This window comes from Sander vitreus, chromosome 10 (assembly GCF_031162955.1).
Source record: "Sander vitreus isolate 19-12246 chromosome 10, sanVit1, whole genome shotgun sequence".
Classification (NCBI taxonomy): Eukaryota; Metazoa; Chordata; class Actinopteri; order Perciformes; family Percidae; genus Sander; species Sander vitreus.
In genome coordinates this window covers 26402840-26427204 of record NC_135864.1, presented here as the reverse complement: position 1 = coordinate 26427204, position 24365 = coordinate 26402840, and positions in this window count along the sequence as shown.

The window sequence follows — 24365 nt, the reverse complement described above, 5'->3', positions numbered from 1 at the left end:
TTGTCATCTTCTAGACAAGGCTATGATTTTCTACAGATTAGACTATGGTATTATTGGACTGTAGCTATAGTTTATTATAAAGTAGTAGTAGTAGTAGTAAAATTTTAATTAGGCCCCTATCTAAAATCTTCTCGGTTTACTAAGTTACTATTTTATCAACATTTAAACAGTAAAGGTATGTCAGGAAAACATATAATAATATAGCGCCTGACATTTGCAGTCGGTATACAGGATATCCGGTGGATGTAGAGCCTGACATCTGTACTACGTATATCAGACGTCAGGAAGATGTGCCTGAGTCCGCATCTGTAAGATGTATAGCAAATGTTGGGACGATGTATATGAGCCCGCATCTGTACGATGTATGACATACGTTGAAACGATGTATATGAGCCTGCATCTCTAAGATATATAACATACGTTGGAACGATGTATATGAGTGCATCTGTACGATGTATGACGTATGTTAGAACGATGTATATATGTATACGTCGCGGAGAGAGCGGCTACATGTCGCTGTGACGTCGTGCCAGTGAGCAAACGAGCAATCTACTACGTATCCCCGCCACATTTTGATTACCTCGCCAATACATCGCGGCGACCTATGTGTGCTTACTGGGTTTACGACAGAGGTGTGGTAAAAACACTACCGCTTTTGTTCAAAAGGGCCACTAGAATCAACACAAACTGAAAGTTACATATAGTTAAGTAGGGAAAATCTCAGTTTTACTGAAGTAATATTCTAAAAGGTGACTTCAACTTCTACCAAAGTTATTTTCTGGTAAGATTTTTCTACTTTTACTCAAGTATTGCTTTTTAAGTACTTTTTATAAGACTGGCATTATATACGTTATATATTACGTTATAACATGAAACTCAAAAAAATTTTGAAAATGGGAAACATCCACCAGACAAAATAACTTGGATATGGTAGGTTATGTTATTGTTATGTTATTGGCTGTGTCGACAACGACCCGACCCCGGATAAGCGGATGAAGATGGATGGATATTGGCTGTGTCTCAAACCGCACACTTCCGTCAGTGCACTGCTAATGTGCACTGACCACTTACTGCTGTAGTGCCCACTATGGATGATTAGTGTTGTCCCAAACGGAACACTTACATTAAAACACTTAACGGAAATAACGAGCGGGATGAGCGTGACGAACGCAAGTTACGCAACACATATGAGCGTGCTTTTCCAGCCCGCCAAAAAAATATATGCCGGCTTTTGTTTACAAAAAATATTTCTGTACGTGCATTTACCCCTTACTTAACAGCATATTACATATTACACAGCATGTGGAAAATACGTCGCCTCCAACGCCTCCGACGCCAACGCAGGATCCTCCTACTGTTGGCTGAACATGAGGTATATTATTTTTTTACAGACAAATTCCTATCATGCACGAATTGCAGCGCAGCAGCACACTAGCAGGATTTCAGTATCACTTTACCTTTTCAAGAAGTCAGGAGTAGTTCCTCGCACTAAGCTGATGAATAACTAAATACACACATCAGCGGGTTCACAGAAGTTTTTGCATTTATGTCACAATACTTAACTATTAAACTACTAAATTGTCACTGTCTATGCATGTTATGCAGCACAGTGACAATAAGCTGCTTTTATTTTATCATCAGAAGTATTTCTGTGTGCTCCAAGTGGATAAACAATTGATAACAATGTAAAGCACTATCAGCATAATACTTCTCATAAGTTTATGTATTTGTGTCCTGAAAACATGTTATTAAGTGCTCTTCACTAGTTGATCTTTACACTAATATACACCAAGCAATAGATAACAGAATAGACAGGCCTATTGATATGTTCTAGCATGTACTCATTCTGATGAATGTTAGAAAAAGACAATGAAGTAAGGAAAACACAGGGATAGTAACAGAACCAGATAAACTTTATTTAAAAAAATCAGCTCTCCTCTCCCCACTCACAGCATCCTCCCAGCCCCAGAAAGTACTGCCAGGTAAATCATACAATGCTACTGTTGGCACTATACTTTGATGGCCACAGTGACCTGAGGGTTGACTACCGCCTTTCAAGGGAGTCCTTCAATGCCGTCATGGCTGTGTTGGGCACGGAATGTGACCATGGTTGGGGCCCAGATATCGACACCCTGGTTTTTCTTTTCTGGCTTGCCAGTGCCACCTCCTACCGTGTGGTCGTCACGGCCTTTGACACGCACCGGGCGACACATACACAGGGCGAGTGGGAAGATTGCAGCTCTACTCTATCAGGTGGTCAGACATCCCACCGCAGAAGAGCTCCTTCGCCTTGGGGCCCGCTTTGCCCGTCTGGCCGGATCTGCAGCCTTCAGCCGAGTGGTTGGCGCCATCGATGGCTGCCACGTCAGGGTGAAGCCCCAAGCAGAAGATGCTGCCTGTTATTTTAACAGGAAGCTCTTCTACTCAGTCCAGCTGCAGGCCATCTGTAATGATGTTGGAAAGTTCCTTGATGTGTTCGTGGGGTACTGTGGGTCAGTTCATGACGCCAGAGTACTGAGGAACAGCCCCATCTACTACCAGCAGTCCTACCCTCCACCAGGATATAGCATCCTTGGAGATGGGGGGTACCCCTGCCTGGCCCAGCCCATCAGCCTCATCACACCCTTCAGACAGCCTATTCGCAATCATCCCTAGGCTTGCTTTAACAGCAGTCTGTCAAAGGCCAGGTGTGTTGTCGAGCGGTCCTTCAGGATACTGAAGACTAGATGGGGGTCCATATTTTTCAAGGCTCTGGAGGTGGATGTGAAATATGTGCCGGAGGTCATCGTCTGCTGCACTGTTTTGCACAACATTTGCATGAGCAACGGGGACCTACTGGAGCCAGATGCTGATGATGGTGCAGCAGGGGACCAGCCGGCACCAAGGCCAGCACCAGCACCTCCAGGAGCCGTCTCTGGTGCAGATGAGAGGCAGAGGATGGCGATGACGTGTTACGTCCCTGACCGTGACTACATTTAAAAAAAAAAAATCTTTGTGTATGAATAATGTTTTGTAAATAGTAAGAAATGTTCTTCCTTAAAATACAGGGGGCATAAGTAATCACACCCCTATGTTAAATTCACTGCACTGTACATTGTTTACTTGTCCCCATGTCTTATCAGTTTGACAAAGTAGGTCACATGTGTCAAACTCAAGGCCCGAGGGCCAAATCCGGCCCCAGGCACTTTGTTTTAACGTTTTTGATGCTTTACGAAATGTATAGCCACTTTTTCTGAAGTTTCTAGTGCTTTTTACAATGTTTTTGTCACTTTTTCAGACAACTTTGATGCTTTTTTCTGCCTTTTTTCAACCTTTTTGGTGCTTTTTCCAATGTATTTGTCGCTGGCTGAGGAACTTTTTTGCCAGACTTTTTTGGGGCTTTATGAGGCCCAAAATGTAAGTGAGAAGACTATAGTATATATGCAATAACAGTCAAAATAATTGACGCTCTGCAGCCTCTCTCGCCTCTCTCTCTCTGGTCTCCTCTCTCTTCTGGTGCTCTCACTCCATCTCTTGCAATGCCTCATCATACTGCCACTCATTATCTTTTAAGCAATTAAGGATTTCCATTGTGTTTAACCGGCGCCTCTTTGGGGTAGACACGTTGGATGAAGCACCCTTGTCCGGTGTCACCACAGGAGGGGGTGAGGCCCTCGCCACTTCCGGGTTGGAAGAAGCAAAGAGAACAGGCTGCTCCACAGATGGCCTGCTCCCAAGTGCATACCACTTCCAAGAAGCGGCGGGGGCCTCACCCCCCTCTGTACTAACACCAGTACGAGGATGCTTAAGTGCCTGTGGATGAAACGAGAAAGCTGCACTATTTCACTATCAAATACTACAAACACTAACAATACATTTACATTTCTTACTTATTGACAAAATACACTACCGTTCAAATGTTTAGAGTCTCTCAATCACCTTGGGTAAAACACTAAGAATGGTTCCCCAACAATCCTAAAGGAGTTTCCAAATATGTTTAACACCTGTTGGCCAATTTCAGTTCACTCATAATTCTAAGGACGCCCAAATGGTGAAATGAGTAGACAAACCTTTCAACGGTGGTGTATATAGAAAGTAAGAACTATTCTGAACTATTCTGACAACTGCACACATTATCACCTTTGTCGCCTTATGTCACACTATCTACATTTGAGCATTTCACTTTACAGGGGAAATGTATGGAACAACCTTGTACTAACCTTGTATTTCTGCACCAAATTTTCCCATCTTTTCCTGATGGCTTTTGAGGCCAGCCTCCCCTCCAAGTCCTTTTTCTTAACGAATTCCCTGGTGAAAACACATAAGCAGATCATATCAATGCATTAAATAATACAGAGGCCCACCACCAGAACAAATAACAGAACAAATAACATGACACGAGTACTAAGAAGTTTTGCAACTGAACTAATATGTTACACACTATTTTCTGTTTACTTAATTGTTACCAGCAAGACTTTGTAAATCAATTATACTGCATTATCCCTACTTAATACTCTTGTAGTGTGGTTTCCCTATTGCTTGCAACAGCAAAATCTTTTAATTATTTGTTCTGGGGCTGGGCCAGAGATGTGTATACTGCTTTATGTGTTTAGCCTCCATTACAGCCCTGTCAATAACCACGGGCATATATGACCACGTTAGTTTGAAACGATTTTCAAAGTTAGTAGCCTAATGCAACCGGTAATGCATTGTACTTACTCGAATCCTGTAAGTGTCGCATTTCGCTTCCCCATGAACAGATCGGTGTTGGCAGCACGCCAGGGGATTAGCTCCCTCGTATCTTCGTCCGTCCCTAAAAACAGATCGAAATACCTCGATTAGATAAAAGGGACACTCACCTTGCCTGTCAACAGTACAAGTGATATCTAGCTAACGTTAGAACGACACATCTAAAATGGTCCCGAAGCTATCATTTATTACTAATGTTGTCCATCGCTAGTGTTTACATTGCTTGTCCCAATGGCTAGCTAGCTTAACGTGCTAGGTAGCATTAGCATGTAACATTACGCTAATTAACTCAACCAAATAATTATGCTGGCTTCAGTCAGTGAGGGACATGTAAGTAATGTATTAGACGACAGTAAAATGTTTTCGGATTACCACTGTTACTTACATTTATACGATTGAGTTGTCGTCGCTGTCTCGGTTGAGTTGTCGGCCATTTCTTTCAAACTTTTCGAAAAAGTTGCTGACGTCCCTGGTCCCTCCCCTTCCGCTTTGTAGCAAGATGGCGCCCGTTTAGTGCGCGTAGGGTCCATCATTCCACACTGAACTTTTTGACAGTTTTTAGGGGGTCATCCGGGTACTTTCAGTGCAATGACTTTTTGCGTTATCTACACTATATACTTAAAACTAAGTGTTTGAAGTGTGCAAGTAGGCGGTTTGAGACAGCCATTGTTTTAATGGGGAAAAAGCAAGGCAATGCTATGTCTTGTTTATTTTTTCACAACGAGACAAGATGTCATAAGACATCATTAAGGCATCATTTTGTCTTAAGGCATTCATTTCATTAAGATGAAATAAACATAAGATAATATAAAAAAATACACATATGAACAGGATTTAAAGAGTAAAAAATAAAGTAGAACAGCAAAGTAAGCTACAATACAATGAGACAGATTGAACAGTAAACAAAAAAAGTACAGTGCAGCTAAAGTGCAGTGCAATGTATAAAGAAATAGTCCTAAATGGCATTAAATGAAAAGTAGCGGCAAACAGAAAAGAAAGAAATGCACGTCACTGCCATGTGACCATAGTAGAATAACATTAAGAACGGGACAGAAACTTCACACAGCTCATTTTCAAAATTGCACCCTTGTCAAATGTTTTTCCGATTTTCATAATATTGTGTCATTAGGTATTCGACAAAAGCATTTACTACATCAATTCTCCATCAACCTGAACCTTTTCTGCCCCAAATGAGCATCAAAACTACTTTGTGATATTGCTCAAAACGTATTGACTTTTCACTGTCCATTTCTTTACATTTGACTCTTTCGAATTTGAATAAAACTCTTGAATAGACAGCCAGCTATACAGAGAGCAAGAGAAGAAGAAATAAAGAGCACAGGGTGGTGTGAGGACACTGGATAATACTGATTTTATACACACACACACACACACACACATACACACACACACACACAAACACGTGACCACATGCGCGCGCACACACACACACACACACACACACACACAGAGAGAGCAAATGACAGCACTATCTATTTGGACCAGAACAAGGTCATGTACTGACCGCTGGCCCTATTCCATCTAACTCATTTTTTCACCCCGTTCCTCTGTGTTTCTTAAAGACGTACCAAGCTTTTGGCAAAGACGCTGTTTGATCTCCTGCTGGGTGACAATAAACCAGTTTGGCATAATATCAGACATACACAGTAATGTCATCCAAGTTTGAATTTTGCCATGGCCTCTAGTCATCCATCTGTAACTACAAAGTAAGGCTGCCGACCTGCTAAAATAGCCTGTTGTAGCTGTACTCGTTCAATATATATGTGGATTATGCTGCAAAACGTGGCATATAATTTGTTGTTAATATGCATTTTCTGTCTTTATCCTATTTCTTATTAATGCAGCACTAATGTTACAGTTCAGCTGGCTGTGTGATGTGATTATGTAAAAGGTACGCAAACCTCAGCGTCGCTTTCATGGAGAGTGAACATTTCTTTTATACAATACAAAAGGCACGGTATCGTTTTTGTACTCCACACACTGAATGACCTTCAGATGATTTTTTTTTTGTTTGCATTTTAGGCCTTTATTTTTGACAGGACAGCTTAGACGTGAAAGGGGAGAGAGAGGGGGTACGGCATGCAGCAAAGGGCCACAGGTTGGAAACCGAACCCACTGCCCCTGTGACGAGGACTGAGCCTCTGTATGTGGGCACGCACTCTACCAGGTGAGCTTCCCAGGTTCCCGGTTCCGAATTGTTTTAAGATGTTTATGTGAGTTTTGGAGAGGTCTTTCCGATGCAAGTTCAGCAAAGTTCCTACCAATCAATGAGGTCCACAGGTGTCACCCACCTCTGCCGCGGTTGGCCAGGGATTTTTAATAGCACAATAAAACAATAATTTCACAACTTTGACCTCACAGAGCTGACATAACGGGACATGGATGGAAAAAATTTTTTTTAATGCAAATGCAAAAAAAGATTAAAAAAAAAAAAAAAAAACACTGTTCAAATGCTATTGGAATAATAATACATTGGCTACGCTAGTGTCTTAAGCCCCAACTTTGCCAAGAGCTGTCCAACTGTCCATACTGGGGTACATGAAAAGTGGCTGAGGGTAGCGTTATGACTCATGTAGGTGCTGGGGAAAGGTTGCTTTCTGCAACTTAAACGTTCTAGGGCTGGTCAGAGGTAGTCATTATATACAAACATATGTTAAGACAATCAACTCTTGTGAAATGTTTTCTGTAGAAAAAAAAAAAAATCTTAAATGGTGGCTTCATGCTGCACAAGTAGGTGTTAATAATTCAATAAGTGCAGCCACCAGTGTTGTCTCTTGCACTTTGTTCCCACCCCTTCTATCTGAATGATGTTGCATTGATGCAGCGGTCCCCAGAGTTATCACAAACTGTTTAGATGTGCTATTTTACAATTGATGCAGAGTAAATGTAAGTTGCAGTGTGTCGCAGATGCAACAGGTTGGAGCTCGGACGTGGCGATGAGGATCTATGGAAAGTGTCCATTAAAAGTTATTCAATTTAGGATTTTCTTCTTCTTTAAAAAAAAAAAAAATCTTGATAGGACAGCTAGGTGAGAAAGGGGAGAGAGAGGGGGAAGATATGCTGTGTGGCTCTGCATCAAGGCATAAACCTCTTACAGTGGTATGAACAAGTTTAGGCACTCCTGAGGTTGTATAATAATTTACTGTCGTCACAGAAAATGATCACAGTGGCATGCCATTCATTTTCTAATAAAAGCTGAGAACTGGGGTATTTTCCAGACAAAGATTTTTAGTGTGGCAATATTAAAAAATTAAATCAGATTTGAAAAATAGGCTATGCATAAATTTGGGAACCCTTGTCATTTTGTTGATTTGAATACCTGTAACTACTTAGCACTGATTAATTGGAACACACAATTGGTTTGGTGAGCTCATTAAGCCTTGAACTTCATAGACAGGTGCATCCAATCATGAGAAAAGGTATTTAAGGTGGCCAATTGCAAGTTGTTCTCTTTGACTCTCCTCTGAAGAGACAATGGGGCCTCGAAACAACTCTCAAATGACCTGAAAACAAAGATTGTTCAACATCATGGTTTAGGGGAAGGCTACAAAAAGCTATCGCAGAGATGTAAGCTGTCAGTGTCCAACGTGAGGAACACAGTGAGGAAATGGAAGACCACAGGCACAGTTCTTGTTAAGGCCAGAAGTGGCAGGCCAAGTAAAATATTGGAGAGGCAAAGGCGAAGGATGGTGAGAACGGTCAAAAACAGCCCACAGACCACCTCCAAAGACCTACAACATCATCTTGCTGCAGATGGTGTCACTGTGCATCATTCAACAATTCACTTTGCACAAAGAGAAGCTTTACGGGAGAGTGAAGAAGCCTTTTCTGCACACATGCCACAAACAGTCGCTTGAGGTATGCAAACGCACATTTGGACAAGCCAGCTTTATTTTGGAATAAGGTGCTGTGGACTGATGAAACTAAGATTGAGTTATTTGGTCATAGCAAGGGGCGTTATGCATGGCGGCAAAAGAACACAGCGTTCCAAGAAAAACACTTGCTACCCACAGTAAATTTGGTGGAGGTTCCATCATGCTGTAGGGCTGTGTGGCCAGTGCCGGTACTGGGAATCTTGTTAAAGTTGAAGGTCGCATGGATTCAACTCAATATCAGCGGATTCTTGAGAATAATGTTGAAGAATCAGTCACAAAGTTGAAGTTACGCCGGGACTGGATATTTCAACATGACAACGATCCAAAACACTGCTCAAAATCTACTCGGGCATTTATGCAGAGGAACAAGTACAATGTTCTAGAATGGCCATCCCAGTCCCCAGACCTGAATATCATTGAAAATCTGTGGGATGATTTGAAGCGGGCTGTCGATCCTCAGCAACCATCAAACCTAACTGAACTGGAGATGTGTTGTAAGGAGGAATGGTCCAAAATACCTTCATCCAGAATCCAGACACTCATTAGAGGCTATAGAAGGTGTCTAGAGGCTGTTATTTTTGCAAAAGGAGGCTCTACTAAACATTGATGTGATTTTTCTGTTGGGGTGCCCACATTTATGCACCTGTCTAATTTCATTTTGATGCATATTGCACATTTTCTGTTAATCCAATAAACCTCATTTCACTACTGAAATATTACTGTGACCATCAGTTATTTGATAGATCAAAAATGAAATTGCTGATCACCCAATTATTTATAAATGAAAATCATGGAAATTGTCAGGTGTGCCCAAACTTTTTCATACGACTGTAGTATATGAGCGCCTGCTCTACCAACTGAGCCAACCCAGCCACTTCCAGATTCTTGAAAAGGTCTGCATAGCGATGTTTGCATATTTCCAAAAACCTGTTGATATCCAAGTCTTTGATAATGTTTAAAAGTAGTTGTTTCTCCTTATCGGGTCTGCAGCCTTGCAAACTGTTGGCTGATTGGTTTGTGTACAGCAACCATAGCAACGCACAGAGCTGACCATTAGCTGTAAATAGGCAAGAAGCCGTAAACTGGGCATAACCTGCGGTTAAAAACCCGGATTGAGACGCAGATTCCAAATGCGCTGTATACATGTCCAAAAAATGCCTCTAAAACCCAAATGATACCGGAATATCCCACGTCTTAAGGCCTTATTCGGAATATCCAACCGGAATATGTTGTTTACATAACCTGTATCAAATTCGGAATATTGTCATATTCGGAATAGTAGTGGAATATTGGTGAGCATGTAAACATACTCACTGACCAGCTGTTAACTTCTCTCTCTTCCCAACTACTAAGCTGCCATGAATAGTTACTGCACACCTCTGTGAACCCACAGTCCCACCTGTGTCTAATTAGTTCAATAAAACCATCAGACAGATTTCAACAATGCTGATGAAAACTGCATTTTGCTCAACTGAATTACCATCTCACCTGTGTTTATCAGTAGGAGGCTCAGGTGGTAGAGTGAGTCACCTATGGTCAGACAAGCACATTGCATTATAGTTTTGTGTGTATGTAAGGAAGTGTTCTATATTGGCCAGTAGATGGCAAACTTGTTTTATTTTGAGTGCTCCTTTTTGGTTTGGCTTGCCGTAACATGGAGCCTTTTTGACCCTCCGCAGCCACCGGAGGTCATATTCTCTTTTGTTTTCTGAAAGGCTCAATAAATGAGGAGTTTTGCTTGTCTCAACCACCATTTGGACTCTGTTTTCCTGTCCCTGGCACGTGCCCTGGTATATCCAACATCCTAAATAAACAACGCAGAGCTTTGCTGGGGTTTGTGGCCTGACGGATAGGGCTACATCTTTGGTGCCGTGACCCAGATGGTGGTTTACAGCAGGACGAGCAGACGATTTGCAGACTGTACATCTCTGTTGACTCAACGCTCAGGTTTTGTTGTTGCCTCTCATGTCTTAGATATTGGAACAAATAAGTGCTAAAACTGCTTTCGGATAACAACACTGTAAACTTTGACAAGTTATGTTAAATGCAAATGTGAATTAATTGTGTACATGTTGTGGTGCTTTATACTGTATCTGGTTGTGTCTCCCCTAGCAAACTCATAATACAACATTGATACATCCTTTCACTTCCTTCCAGCGTGTGTGGGAGAAGTTCGGAGAAGACATGGAGAAGGACTTTCGGTCGGCACCAAAGTGCTTCTGGAAAACCGTTCGCCACCTCAGGAGGGGGAAGCGGGGAACCATCCAAGCTGTGTACAGTAAGGATGGGATGCTTTTGACCTCAACTGAGGAGGTAATAGGGTGGTGGAAGGAGCACTTTGAGGAACTCCTAAATCCGACTAATATGCCCTCTATGGTAGAGGCAGAGCTGGAGGATGATGGGGGATTGTCGTCAATTTCCCTGGTGGAAGTTGCTGAGGTAGTTAACAACTCCACAGTGGCAAAGCCCCAGGAATTGATGAGATCCGTCCAGAAATGCTTAAAGCTCTGGGTGTGGAGGGGCTGTCTTGGTTGACACACCTCTTCAATATTGCGTGGAAGTCTGGGACGGTGCCTAAGGAGTGGCAGACTGGGGTGGTGGCCAATTACTGGGGTATCACACATCTCAGCCTCCCTAGTAAAGTCTACTCCAAGGTGCTGGAAAGGAGGGTTCGGTCGATAGTCGAACCTCAGGTTGAAGAGGAACAATGCGGATTCCGTCCTGGTCGTGGAACAACGGACCAGATCTTTACTCTCGCAAGGATCCTGGAGGGAGCCTGGGAGTATGCCCAACCGGTCTACATGTGTTTTGTGGATCTGGAGAAGGCGTATGACCGGGTGCCCCGGGAGATACTGTGGGAGGTGCTGCGGGAGTACGGGGTGAGGGGGTCCCTTCTCAGGGCCATCCAATCTCTGTACGACCAAAGCGAGAGCTGTGTCCGGGTTCTCGGCAGTAAGTTGGACTCGTTTCAAGTGAGGGTTGACCTCTGCCAGGGCTGCGCTTTGTCACCAACCCTGTTTGTAGTATTTATGGACAGGATATCGAGGCGTAGTCGGGGTGGAGAGGGGTTGCAGTTCGGTGGGCTGGGGATCTCATCGCTGCTTTTTGCAGATGATGTGGTACTGATGGCATCATCGGCCTGTGACCTTCAGTATTCACTGGATCGGTTCGCAGCCGAGTGTGAAGCGGCTGGGATGAGGATCAGCACCTCTAAATCGGAGGCCATGGTTCTCAGCAGGAAACCGATGGAGTGCCTTCTCCAGGTAGGGAATGAGTCCTTACCCCAAGTGAAGGAGTTCAAGTACCTTGGGGTCTTGTTCGCGAGTGAGGGGACAATGGAGCGGGAGATTGGTCGGAGAATCGGCGCAGGGGGTGCGGTATTACATTCAATTTATCGCACCGTTGTGACGAAAAGAGAGCTGAGCCAGAAGGCAAAGCTCTCAATCTACCGGTCAGTTTTTGTTCCTACCCTCATGACCACCTATGGTCATGAAGGCTGGGTCATGACCGAAAGAACAAGATCCAGGGTACAAGCGGCCGAAATGGGTTTCCTCAGGAGGGTAGCTTGCGTCTCCCTTAGAGATAGGGTGAGAAGCTCAGTTATCCGTGAGGAGCTCGGAGTAGAGCCGCTGCTCCTTCGCGTCGAAAGGAGCCAGTTGAAGTTGTTCGGGCATCTGGTAAAGATGCCCCCTGGGCGCCTCCCTAGGGAGGTGTTCCAGGCACTTCTAGCTGGGAGGAGGCCTCGGGGAAGACCCAGGACTAGGTGGAGGGATTATATCTCCAACCTGGCCTGGGAACGCCTCGGGATCCCCCAGTCGGATCTGGTTAATGTGGCTCGGGAAAGGAAAGTTTGGGGTCCCCTGCTGGAGCTGTTACCCCCGCGACCCGATACCGGATAAGCGGACGAAGATGGATGGATAACCGTGAGGTTACATTCTCATACCGTTACATCCCTACTCAGGACGCTTTACAGATCGAGTAGGTCTAGAGTACACTCTATAATTCACAAAGACAAAAATTTCCCCCAACAGCATGCATTTGGTGCGACAGCGGCAAGGAAAAACTTCCTTTGAACAGGTAGAAACTTCGGACAGAACCTGACTCTTGGGGGGCGGTCATCTGACGCAGCCGGTTGGGGAAAGGAAGAGAGAGAGAGTGATACAGAAATATGACTCATCTTAATCTAAAAAAAGGCATTCAGTCTGAACACAGCTTTAGAATGATGCCTCTCTGTGGATCCACTTTGAATCTAGCTGTCAAAAAGCTCACGTGCGTTTGAGCCAGAGACCGGTGGCTAGGGAAACCTCCTCTATGACCTACAACTTGTCATAGCCGTAGATCTTTATAACATCTAACAGTTTCACTCTATAGCCTAGTTTAGACACCCCACCTGCAGACAGTTTTAGCAGCCTGATGTAATGCAGCTCTGGATGGAGAGCCACAGTGTGCTGTGAAGCTGCATTATGCAGAGTACTCTAACTCCTATTTTCCACCAGGCACGTCTGCGCTGCATTCCAGATGCGCCGCAGCCCCCGCAAGCAATCGCAGCCATTCAAGTCTATGCTTGATATTCCACCAGATGCGCCGCAGCGCGTCCCAGAAGTGTACTTAAAGCGGTTCCCTGCTCTGCTAAAAATACGCGCCAGGTCTATTTTCACGTGATACCGTTCGGACAGCCGGGCAGGAAGTGAAACAGCAAGAGCATCCAGTCAATTTACCAAAAGACACCCCCCCAATATTGTATAAGTCTCTTTTACAACCAGTCCCTCCAGGATTTCGCGGCCTTTTTTGAGATTGTTGCGGCCTGAAATGCCTGATTTCGAGGGAGCTTTTGTGAAAAGTTGCGATAAAAGTTGCAATATCTTTTGTATGTTTGTTGCAATGAAGTTGAGGGAGAAAGTGAAAGTTGCAAAAAAAGTTGCAATTTCTTTTTTTTATAGTTCTTTAAAAATAAAAAGGAAACTTGTTTTGGGGAGAATAAAATGACTCTGGGCTGAGATTTCCTAGTAACCTTACCAGAAAGGCTCAGCATGCTGCAAATGTTGGTATAATATGAAAATGGCTGGTGGGTTTAAGACAGCATATGTGTCAGTGGCTTGTTGATCTTTACATTGTTAGTTAATTTCCTAACCTGGTCTGGGACACACATTCATACGGTTTAAAAATGTAACGTTACTTATTGGACTTTAACTTATCATTGCACTTACAATAACGAGCGTAGCTGTCCTCAGTTTAGGTCATCGTGTTGTCTCATCTCCGTTTTTTCCTGCATTGACCGTGTGTGATTGTGTGTGATTGTGATTGTGTGTGTGTGTGAGAGTGTGTGTGTGTGTACACGTCACAGGGGGGGAACTGAGCAGCCGCGCCCACTGTAGAGAGCCGACAGGACTGAAACAGCAGCAGCTTTCAGCGACTTTAGAGAGAAAAAACGTAAAATGTATACAGGTTGGCAGGATTGTCTGAAATATATTGCACGGTCTTTCGCTGTACGTTTTGTTGGTGAATGTGAGATGTTCGAGTCAGTCACACATGTCTCGTCGTCATCAGAAACAAGGAAATGATCAACCCGTGGCTGTTCTTACTCCTGCTTGATCATTGGCTCTCAGAGTCACATAGTGATGGCATGTGGGACTGCTGGGATTGGTTGAAGTCGCGGGAAACTTCAGGTTGTTGGTCAAATTTGTGGAAAAGTTGCGGTGATTGGTCAAAATTGCGAGTCGCACCAAATTTGCAGTAATTGGTTGAATTTGCGTGAATTGGCGCGATCGCGACATCCTGGAGAGACTGTACAACACCACGGGCAACGAGAGATTCATCTTGAAGGTGGAAAAACATAACGAACGTCACAGATCTTTTTTTTCCTTTTCAGGACAACACCAGAAAAGAGAAGGCATGGAGTTTAACTGCATGAGTGCCTGGAGTGGAAGGCAGGTACTAGCAAAATAAACACACGATTGTTCTGTAAAGTACTTGTAGAGACAATAAAATCTGCGAGTCGGGCACCAAGACATTCCGCTTCACAGGAAGTAAAACTAGACATGACAAGACAGAAAACAGACTATCAAAATAAAACAGGAAACAGAACATAAACAGGGAAATACACAACAGGGAACAGAAATATACACAACAAAATATACACAGACCACGGAATACAATAAACCCAACAGGAAACATACAGAAATAATAATAACAGGCAACATAAATGTCCACAACCACAACACGGAACGCAGCTGGAATGCAGCACAGACGTGCCCGGTGGAAAATCAAGGGTGAGAATCACCAAACAGTCATCTAACAGTAACTTTTTCACTTTCCTATTTCCTCTATGTCCATTTCTATCAACTTATTTCTCACATATTTCTCTCTTTCATCGCCTCTTTTTCTGGGCATTTTCTGCCTCTTGTCCCCCTCTCCCTCTCTTCCTATTTCCTCTTCAGGTAAGCCAACCGCTTCATGACTCTCCTTTTTCTTTTTTCTGCGGCGGCATGAAAGCCCTTTGACCCTTTCCTACCTGAATCCCTCATACACTCAGTCTTTCTCAATCTCTCTACCTCTCTCACTTTTTCTCTCTGACCTGGTTTTGTTGGATCCTGCCGGAAGGCCTGATGTTGTACACGCACAGCTCTGCACACACACTAACACACACAAACACACACACACACACACACACACACACGCTCATTCAGGTGTGCACATAGAAATCTAAATACATACGTTTACTCAGCAAACATGTACACTCACAGTCAGAGGCTTATGGGATTACACTTTTGCTCTTTGGCTTTAATTTGAATGTCCACAGTGAGGCTGCAGGTTTCGTTAAAAATAAAATATATATTTGCCCTGTCATTTAAGCCAAGAACCGCAAGCTCACAGCAACACTGCTGGGAAGTGAGCCAGTACACAAAAATTACAGCCGTTTCTTTTGGAATGATTTCTTTTCTTCTTCACATTTTAAGCAATTAAATAAAAATGAAAAAGAAAATTCTAGAAGAGCCACATTAGTTTATTATCTTAGTGCCAGTCATGGCTGTAATGACAGAATCATCTTTTTGTCGTGTGCACTTAACTCTTCTGGGGGGGAAAATCTAAACAGTTTTATATTTGTGTTAATTACAGTGTACAGCCAAAAGTCTTTCAATACATTTCTTACATTCAATTTCCATTATGTTTTTTTCTTTTGTATTTATAGTCAGATAACAATTTATGCTTTTAAGTGACATCCCTGCTGTGAAAAAAAACAAAAACATTTTAGTGCATTTAAGTGCCACATACATTCTGTTTTATAAAGAAAAAACCTTTCTGAAATGCAAAACAACCTCGAACTAAGGTATACATTCAAATTATACATAAATAGGCAACAGCCATGTATTGTTCTTTGAGTACTTTTACAAAGCCAACATATAATGAAAGTTATTCACAAGAATACACTTCCTCAAATGTCTCTCTATAATTGTCTCTTTCTACTGTGTGTGTGTGTGTGTGTGTGTGTGTGTGTGTGTGGGAGCTGGTCGTCCTGGGCCCACCCATGCCACCAGACCTACCTCATCATGGTGAAGATAGTGCTACTGGGGAGACCACACCACCTATAGCACTTTAAGAATTTGTTGTGGTACGTACTTAATATGCGAATCCCACGGCCATAGTCTCAACCAATGGCTTGCATTCTCAGCCATTCCCCATCGACGGGGTTCGCGATAGGGATGCCCGCTCTCTCCCATGCTATTTGCGGTCTCTCTTGAACCGTTACACCGAACCGAACACTTCCACATCTGCTGTCTCCAGCGCATCACACTGAGATCCTCAGGAGAACAGGCTGCAAGAGTAATGAGGCCACAATCACCCAGCACCAACTGCGTTGGTTGGGGCATGTCATAAGGATGCCCTACAATTGTCTGCCCCACAGACTATATGACCAGCTACACCAAGGCCAGCGCTCTGCCGGAGGCCAGAAGAAACGCTTTAAAGACCAGTTGAAGACAGCGCTTAAGAGGTGCAAATTCAAACCTGGGGACCTGGAGAACATGGCTGCTGATCGCAATACCTGGTGGCAGCTAAGTCTTGATGGGACCCAAGCACTGGAGGAGGAAAGGACAGTCAGGAGACAACAAAGAAGGCTAAGGAGGAACACCCCCACACCCATGAATGCCAGTAACACCATTACCATGTATACATGCCCCACCTGCAATAGAACCTGTGGATCCAGGATAGGACTATACAGCCATCAGAAAACTCACTGTTCATCATCGGATTCGATGGACAACCACAAGTGTGTGTGTGTGTGTGTGCATGTGTGCGTGTGTGTGCACGTGGGTGTGTGTGTGTGTGTGTGTGTGTGTGCCTTCAAAGTAGCATGTGGTTGCAATGAAGGAAAGTGAGCATATCAACATGCTCGGAACTAAGGCTTGCCCTGCGCTTTGATGCAATGTTGCAAATGAATTATGTTGCACCCGTGTTGTGCTGTGCTGGAGGCTTTACTTTCACTTGTGTTGGGCTGCCTCACCTGCTCTCTCACAGCAAGAGCCATGGTTTGCATTGTGCTTTGGACCTTGAATGCTTCGTCAGCAGGCAAAAACAGAGCAGCAGCAATAAAGGCAGTGTTTGGAGACTCAGGTGGGAACACATATAGTCCTTGCCATCTTGCTGTGATCTGTTCTGCCACATGAGCCTGGTATTACTTGACTGGTGCAGTCTCAAAAGCTGAATTGTGTGTGGACTTCTTAAGGCTTTGCACTAGCTGTGGAAGTGCAGAGAGAGTAACATATTGTTGCCCACTCAGAAACACCTGGCTCAGTTCCTCAATTAGGTTCCACTGTTCAGGCTTGAGATCAAGGTGGTGTTTTCCTCTCTGAGTAACTGCTGGGTCTGAAAGTGCAGCAGTAAATGGCCATCTTTGTTGCAGCAGCCTGGATAGCATATGATAAGTACTGTTCCAGCGAGTACTTACGTCTTGCGCCAGCATGCGTTCCCATGTGCCCATTTGCTGCTGCTTATCCTTTAGTTTGGTGCATGCCAGCTCACTTTTCTTAAAATGTTCGACCAGGCATCTCGAAGCAGCCACACACCTGGAGATAGCTTGGTTGTTCTACAGAGCGTTTTGCACAACCAAATTCAGTGTGACCTGCACATCGAACTGATGCTTATCCATGTTTTTGTGCCAAAATATTCACAGCTGCTACAACATTAGCACAGTTTGATTTTCTCTGGTGGAATGTCAAATTTGGCAATCAATCCTCAAGCCACTCTGCAATATTGGCAGCTGTGTGTCTCTCTTCAAGGGGCATTGTTGTCAGGCTGTAGGACTCCATTTCCCAATCCTCCCTAATAAAGTGACACGTCACCCCCAGAACCCAACACTTGTCCAAATGTCAGTTGTGAGTGCAATGCTGTCAGTTTCTGTCATAGTGTTCATTAGCTTGCCTTTGACTTCTTCATACTTTTTCTCTATCATTGTCATGAAGTAGGTTCTTGAACAAAGCGTGTACCTGGGAATGAAAGTGGAAATCATCTTTTGAAAACCTTCATCCTCCACTATGGACACCTGACACATGTCTGTGACAATCATGTTCAAAATGCTGTCTATAAACTCAGCTGCTTGCTCAGTTGAACCTGATGCTTTGCTGGCCGCAAAAAGCTGTCCGTACACCTGTGATTTACTGAAAAAAGGTGAAAATGGTAATAATTATTGACATGCATTATCAGGCAGATGAAGCCAGTTGAAATTTAGCAAAGTATAAGTGCTAGCGTTAATGTTAACTTATCTTGCGTCGGGTCCGCTCCGTGGAATGGATGCCTACTTTGGGTGTTTTCGGTTGAGGTTTTGCAGCATTGAGGACGTGACAAGTTTACAATAGACACACTGTACCGGGTTATCGCTTTTTATAAGCTTAAAATGATCCCAAACCTTGGATACTTTGTTGTTTTCTCCCGACTGTTTCACTGTTTTCACCCTCTTCATCCATTTTGTAATCCGCGCTGCTCGTAAATCTCCACTGGCACAGCGGAAGCCCGTTGTGAGTCTGTAAAAATCATCCGTGCGGAAACAGTGAGTGGTAAAACGTTAGTTATATTGATTAAAAGAAGCTTTGAGGCAAATCATTTTGAATCAAGGATTTTAAGTAATACAATTATTTGAATTACTCAAGGAATCGTTTCAGCCCTAATGGACAGTCTGAGTTGTCAGGGGAGTAACTTGATTTAAAATGACAGAGCAGTAAGAATTAAAAGAGCTGACTAAGCAGTCAATGTTGTCATCTGAGGACAGTACCACTTTGCTGTCAAAAGGAATTGGCAGCAGTGAGGCGATTTGTTATATGTGAGCATTTAACACACTAATCAGTCAAACACTCACACAAATTAAAAGGAACACAATCATGGTCTGACACAACCACCTCCTCAGTCCGAACACTGTCAATGTTTAGCCCAAGTGTAAATACCAGGTCTGTTACCTCTAGTGTGCGTGGAACCATGCTGGGTAAAATAAAATGAGTCTGTGATATTTACAAAATGAACAGCAAAACTGTTAGTAGTGTCGTTTATATAGACATTGAAGTCTCCAACCATTAAAACTGTCTGAAGTGTAATGATACACAAAAAAGAAATCACTGAATTCAGCGAGTAAAGAACTGTTTATGCCAGGAGGGCGATACATTAAGATACAATAGGAGAGTTTTAAATGCCCTATTTTTGTCATCATCATTTCGAATGAGGAATGGTTTAATGTGCCCAACCTTGGAGTCTTAAAGCAGCTTCTTTGCACAATAGCTAGACCCCCTCCACGGCCAGTGGTCCTGGGGGCACAGGGGAAATAACATTGTGGTAGACAAAGTTCATTAAAAGAGGAATAATCCTCACTTCTTTGCCAAGTCTCTGTGAGTAGCACAAAGTCCAAGTCTTTTGCAATATAAAAATAATTTAATATGAATGATTTATTTGCAACAGAACGAGCATTCAACAGCACCAAACTGATTGAGTCAGATGCAACCAAGTCAACCGCATATACCCGACCTAGCGGGCGCAAGTCCCTGCTGCGCATCAAAGAGCATCTCGCTGGGGGGACGGAGACAGATGGTTTGCTAGGACAGTTAACCCTATTTGTTACAATAGTTTTGATAGAGTGGACAATAGGTGAGGGTGTTGGTGGCAGGGAAGGGCAGTAGGGTAAAGAAGAGTACACTGAGGGGGATGAGGGAATAGTGCCTTCGTGAGAAACCGATCAGCAACTGCGGCAATGGCAGTTGAGGCCAGGAGGGGGAGCCAGTGGTGGAGAAAAGACTGACGTGCTAAGAGGGTCCTGCAGGGGGAGCTCTCGTGGGAAACGTGTCTACTGTAGATGAAGAGGGGTGTGACTGGGGCTTGTGCACCATGGCTCCGGGAAAGCAGTGTGTAACGGCAATAAAAAACCGTTTGCCTCGAGGAATGGAGTCACCAGTAATCATTGTGGTAGGGCGGAAAAGCGTACGAGGAGTTGTGTGTGGATGGTCAGTATCAGGGAGAAAACATTCAGTGCCGGTCTCAGGGGAACATGGACAAGGAGGAGATTGCCTACTCGGTGGGGAAAGTTGACATTGAGGCATAGACTCTTTTTTTTTTTTTTATCAATTTTTTATTATTTTTTATCACCATTTATCATACAGACATACAGAACAAATTCCACAATATGTACCAGGTAATGTCAAGTGGTGCATAGAACAGATAAATACAAATTGAACAAGAACAAAAACCCTCTCCCACCCTCTGCGGTCTCGAGGAAAACGAATTGTATACAGTACCAGCCAAAAGTTTAGACACACTTCCCAATTCAAATGAATGAGAAAGCTTGTCCAAACTTTTTACTGGTACTGTATATTTGAAGTGAGGTTGAAGCTGGTGGACGTATTGTCTTACATCAAGATGGAGCCATTAGAGTGTTTCAAGCATCATGCATGCAAGATGAGCCAAGGACAAAACATCCCAATAAAAATCTACAAGACAACAGTAAGGCAACATTAAGAGGTCGCTTGACTTTCTCTCTGAAGAGATTACCGCTGTCAAGCTGCAGCAAAAATCCATTTTAGACCTGGTTGCGGAAGTAAAGGCTCTCCGGCTTCAAAATGAAGAGAAGGACAAGACACTCGCCTTCCTAGAGAACAGAGTGGCTGATCTAGAGCAGTACATGAGAATAAATGGTGTCAAAATAAAACCTTGGTCGTACACACAGGCAGTGACAGTGACCACTGACCACGATTGGGAGCCCAATGGGTCGGTTTCTGACTCCGTGGAGCAACAAGTCCAAGGGCATCAAATTGGACTGTAACACCATTGAGGCTTGTTACCCTCTGCCCCAGAGAAACAACAGCGACAAACCAGCCATTATAATGAGGTTTGTTAACCGAAAAAACACAATTGCACTACTGAAACAAGGAAGGAAGTTGAAGGGAACAGACGTCTACATGAATGAATATCTCACCAAATGTAATGCTGATATTGCCTGGAAAGCATGATCCTTGAAGAAGCAGAAGAAAATACAATCTACATGGTCCACAAACTGCAAAATCTTCATAAAACTACACTGAACACCGGAGGAGGCGAAAGTGATGGTGATCAAAGACATCGCGGAACTGGGCAAGTTTCAATGAGAAGCAAAGTGGATTGTCAGGTAAATGGAAACACAAGTGAATAAACTCACCTCAAACATGACACATTCTGAAAAAAAATCATTCATCTAGGCCTACATTTGGAGATAATACACCATTACCTATAACCCAACTGCTTGCTGATAGTGATAAGCTGGAACTAAAAACATTTGAATACACTGAACGTAATTCACAAGACATTGAACACGATATCGACCAAGAAAATAATTTCTTCTTTAACATCATTGACCACTGCAGCTATAATGCCGATGAACAGTATAATAGGACCATCAACACAGATTGGAAACTATCAATTATTAATTTTAACAGTAGAAGTCTGTATGCAAATTTTCTAAGGAATATTTACATCAATTCACACAACCTTTTAACATAATTGCCATATCAGAAATATGGATTAATCCTGAAAAAGGTATGGACTTTGAATTAGATGGTTATGAACTGAATTATAAGAACAGGGAGAACAAGACTGGAGGAGGTTTGGCTGTGTATGTGGACAAAAACCTCAATTTGAAGGTGGTAGAGGGAATGACAACTGCAATAGGAAATGTATTAGAATGTTTAACAGTTGAAATCTGCATTGAAAAGAAGAATGTAATTGTTAGCTGTATTTATAGAGCACCAGGTTCTATTCAAGGGGTGGATGGAAGAAATGTTCACAATGTCAAATCAAAAGGTCATGTTAATCTGTGAGTATTTTAATATAGATCTGCTTAATCCAAATAACCACAAACCAACTGAAAACTATATAAACACAATGTACAGCTTAAGCCTCTATCCAAAAATCACTAGACCCAGCAGGATTACATCTCACTGTGCCACTTTGATTGACAACATATTTACGAATATTACAGAAATGAATACAATAAGTGAATAACTGATCAATGACATCAATGACCATCTACCAGTGTTTACAGTTTTTGACTACAAGAAGGAAAAGCAGGAGATTAAATTTGAGTACAGATGAGTACAGACAGTGTGTACGAAAGTGTCAATAAATGCTTTAAAAAATTAATTATTAAATCAAAATTGGGAAAAGGTATATAATGAAGAAAACATTGATAAAGCATATGACATTCTTAGGGGTAAATCAATTGTTGTATAATAAAAATTGTCCATTTAAACAAATCAATAGAAAACTTAAATATTCAGATAGACCATGGTTAACAAAGGGATTACAAAATGCCTGCAAAAAAATATTTACTATATAAAGAATTCATAAAAATAGAACCAAAGATGTAGAAACAAAGTATAAAAAATATAAATATAAGCTAACTATTATTATGAGACTTGTAGGGGGTTTGTTTTGAACTGGCTGAGAAGCTATCTACATAACAGCCAACAGTTTGTGAAGATGGGTGAAAACATGTCGTCTTGTTTGGACATTACTTGCGGTGTCCCCCAGGGGTCAGTGTTGGGGCCAATTCTTTTTATTCTCTACATAAATTACTTATGTATAACATTAGAATTTCTTAAATTTGTCTTATTTGCAGATGACACAAATATGTTTTGTACTGGTGAGAATTTGCAGCAGCTTCTGGAGTTAATCACATCTGAAATGAGCAAATTAAAAATATGGATTTCCAAACATGATCTTGGTTTTACTCAAATTTAATGATAATACAGGTATTATTATCATTAAATTTCAGTAAAACCAAGATCATGTTGTTTGGAAATTGTAAGTCAAAAAATCAAGTGCATGTTAAGATAGATAGTGTGACTATTGAAAGAGTATGTAAATACATTTCTAGGTGTGATTATAGGCTCTGCTGGAAACCTCACATAAAACACGTTCAATCTAAACTGTCACGAAGCATCTCAGTCCTGTGTAAGGCAAAGCATGTATTGGATCACAAATCATTGCATATTCTATATTGTTCACTGGTTTTACCTTATTTAAATTACTGCGTGGAGGTCTGGGGAACACCTATAAAAGCACACTGCAACCACTGATCACACTACAAAAAAGAACGGTTCATAAAGCAGGATATTATGATCACACCAACTTACTGTTTTTACATTCCCGTGCTTTAAAGTTCATTGATCTGGTTGAATTTTAAGTTGCACAAATCATGTATACAGCAAGAAACAGACTACTAACAGGTAATATTCATAAGTTCTTTTTTGATAGAGAGGGGGGTTATAATTTAAGGGATAAGTTTAATTTCAAGGTTTTAGCAGTTCGCACGACTATAAAAAGTCAGTGCATTACAATCAGTGGTGTGAAATTATGCAATGGTCTGAGCACAGAACTAAAACAACGTCCAAACATAATCCAGTTAAAAAAAAAGGTACAAAGCAATGATTTTCAAAAGATATAGGAAAGAAGGAGGGCTTTAACAATTGCAATGTGTTCATTGAGGTATGTTTATGTGTGTGTATATATATGTATATTATAATAAATAAATGTGATAAATATAAATAAGTAGGGCTGTCAAACGATAAATGTTTTTAATCGCGATTAATCGCATATTTTATCACATTAAAAGTCTATTATTTTGCATTTCAGAACAGTTTTTAAGTACATATTAACAAGCAATTTTCAAAGCATTTTTTACCAGTGTATCTTGATTGGGAATAAAATGAATGCAAAGAAAGTTACTTTATGAACTTGATTTTAAGATTTGTAATTATTTATTTACTGTAAAAAAGAAAAATGTGTGAATCTGTCATTATTGCACAATTCCTCCAAGTACCTAACTAAAAAACTAAAAATCCCTATCCTTACTAGAGTCAATATAGTGTTTAGTAACTCCTAAATAATGTTGATTACTCACTGACGTCCAGTGATCACCGGTTAATGAGACAGCGTTTGCAGCACTTTGCAGCTGTTCCAGTTGAGCTGCTTTCTCTGTGTCATACAGGCTGTGTATCCGTGAAAACTACTGTTCCCCTTGATGGCAACGAGACAGGTCAGAACATGCCACCCGTAGTACGTCTTTAAGACCCGAGTCCTCTACAATGTTGACAGGTCTGCAGTTAGTTGCCACCCGTTTTGCAAGAGCTGTAGTAATTTTTTGGGATTTGGTTTCATCCACAGGTCGGCAAGTAGCACTCTCCAAAATAGTGCTTTGCCTGAGTGGGTAGCATGCTAGTGGGTAGCATCACGTTA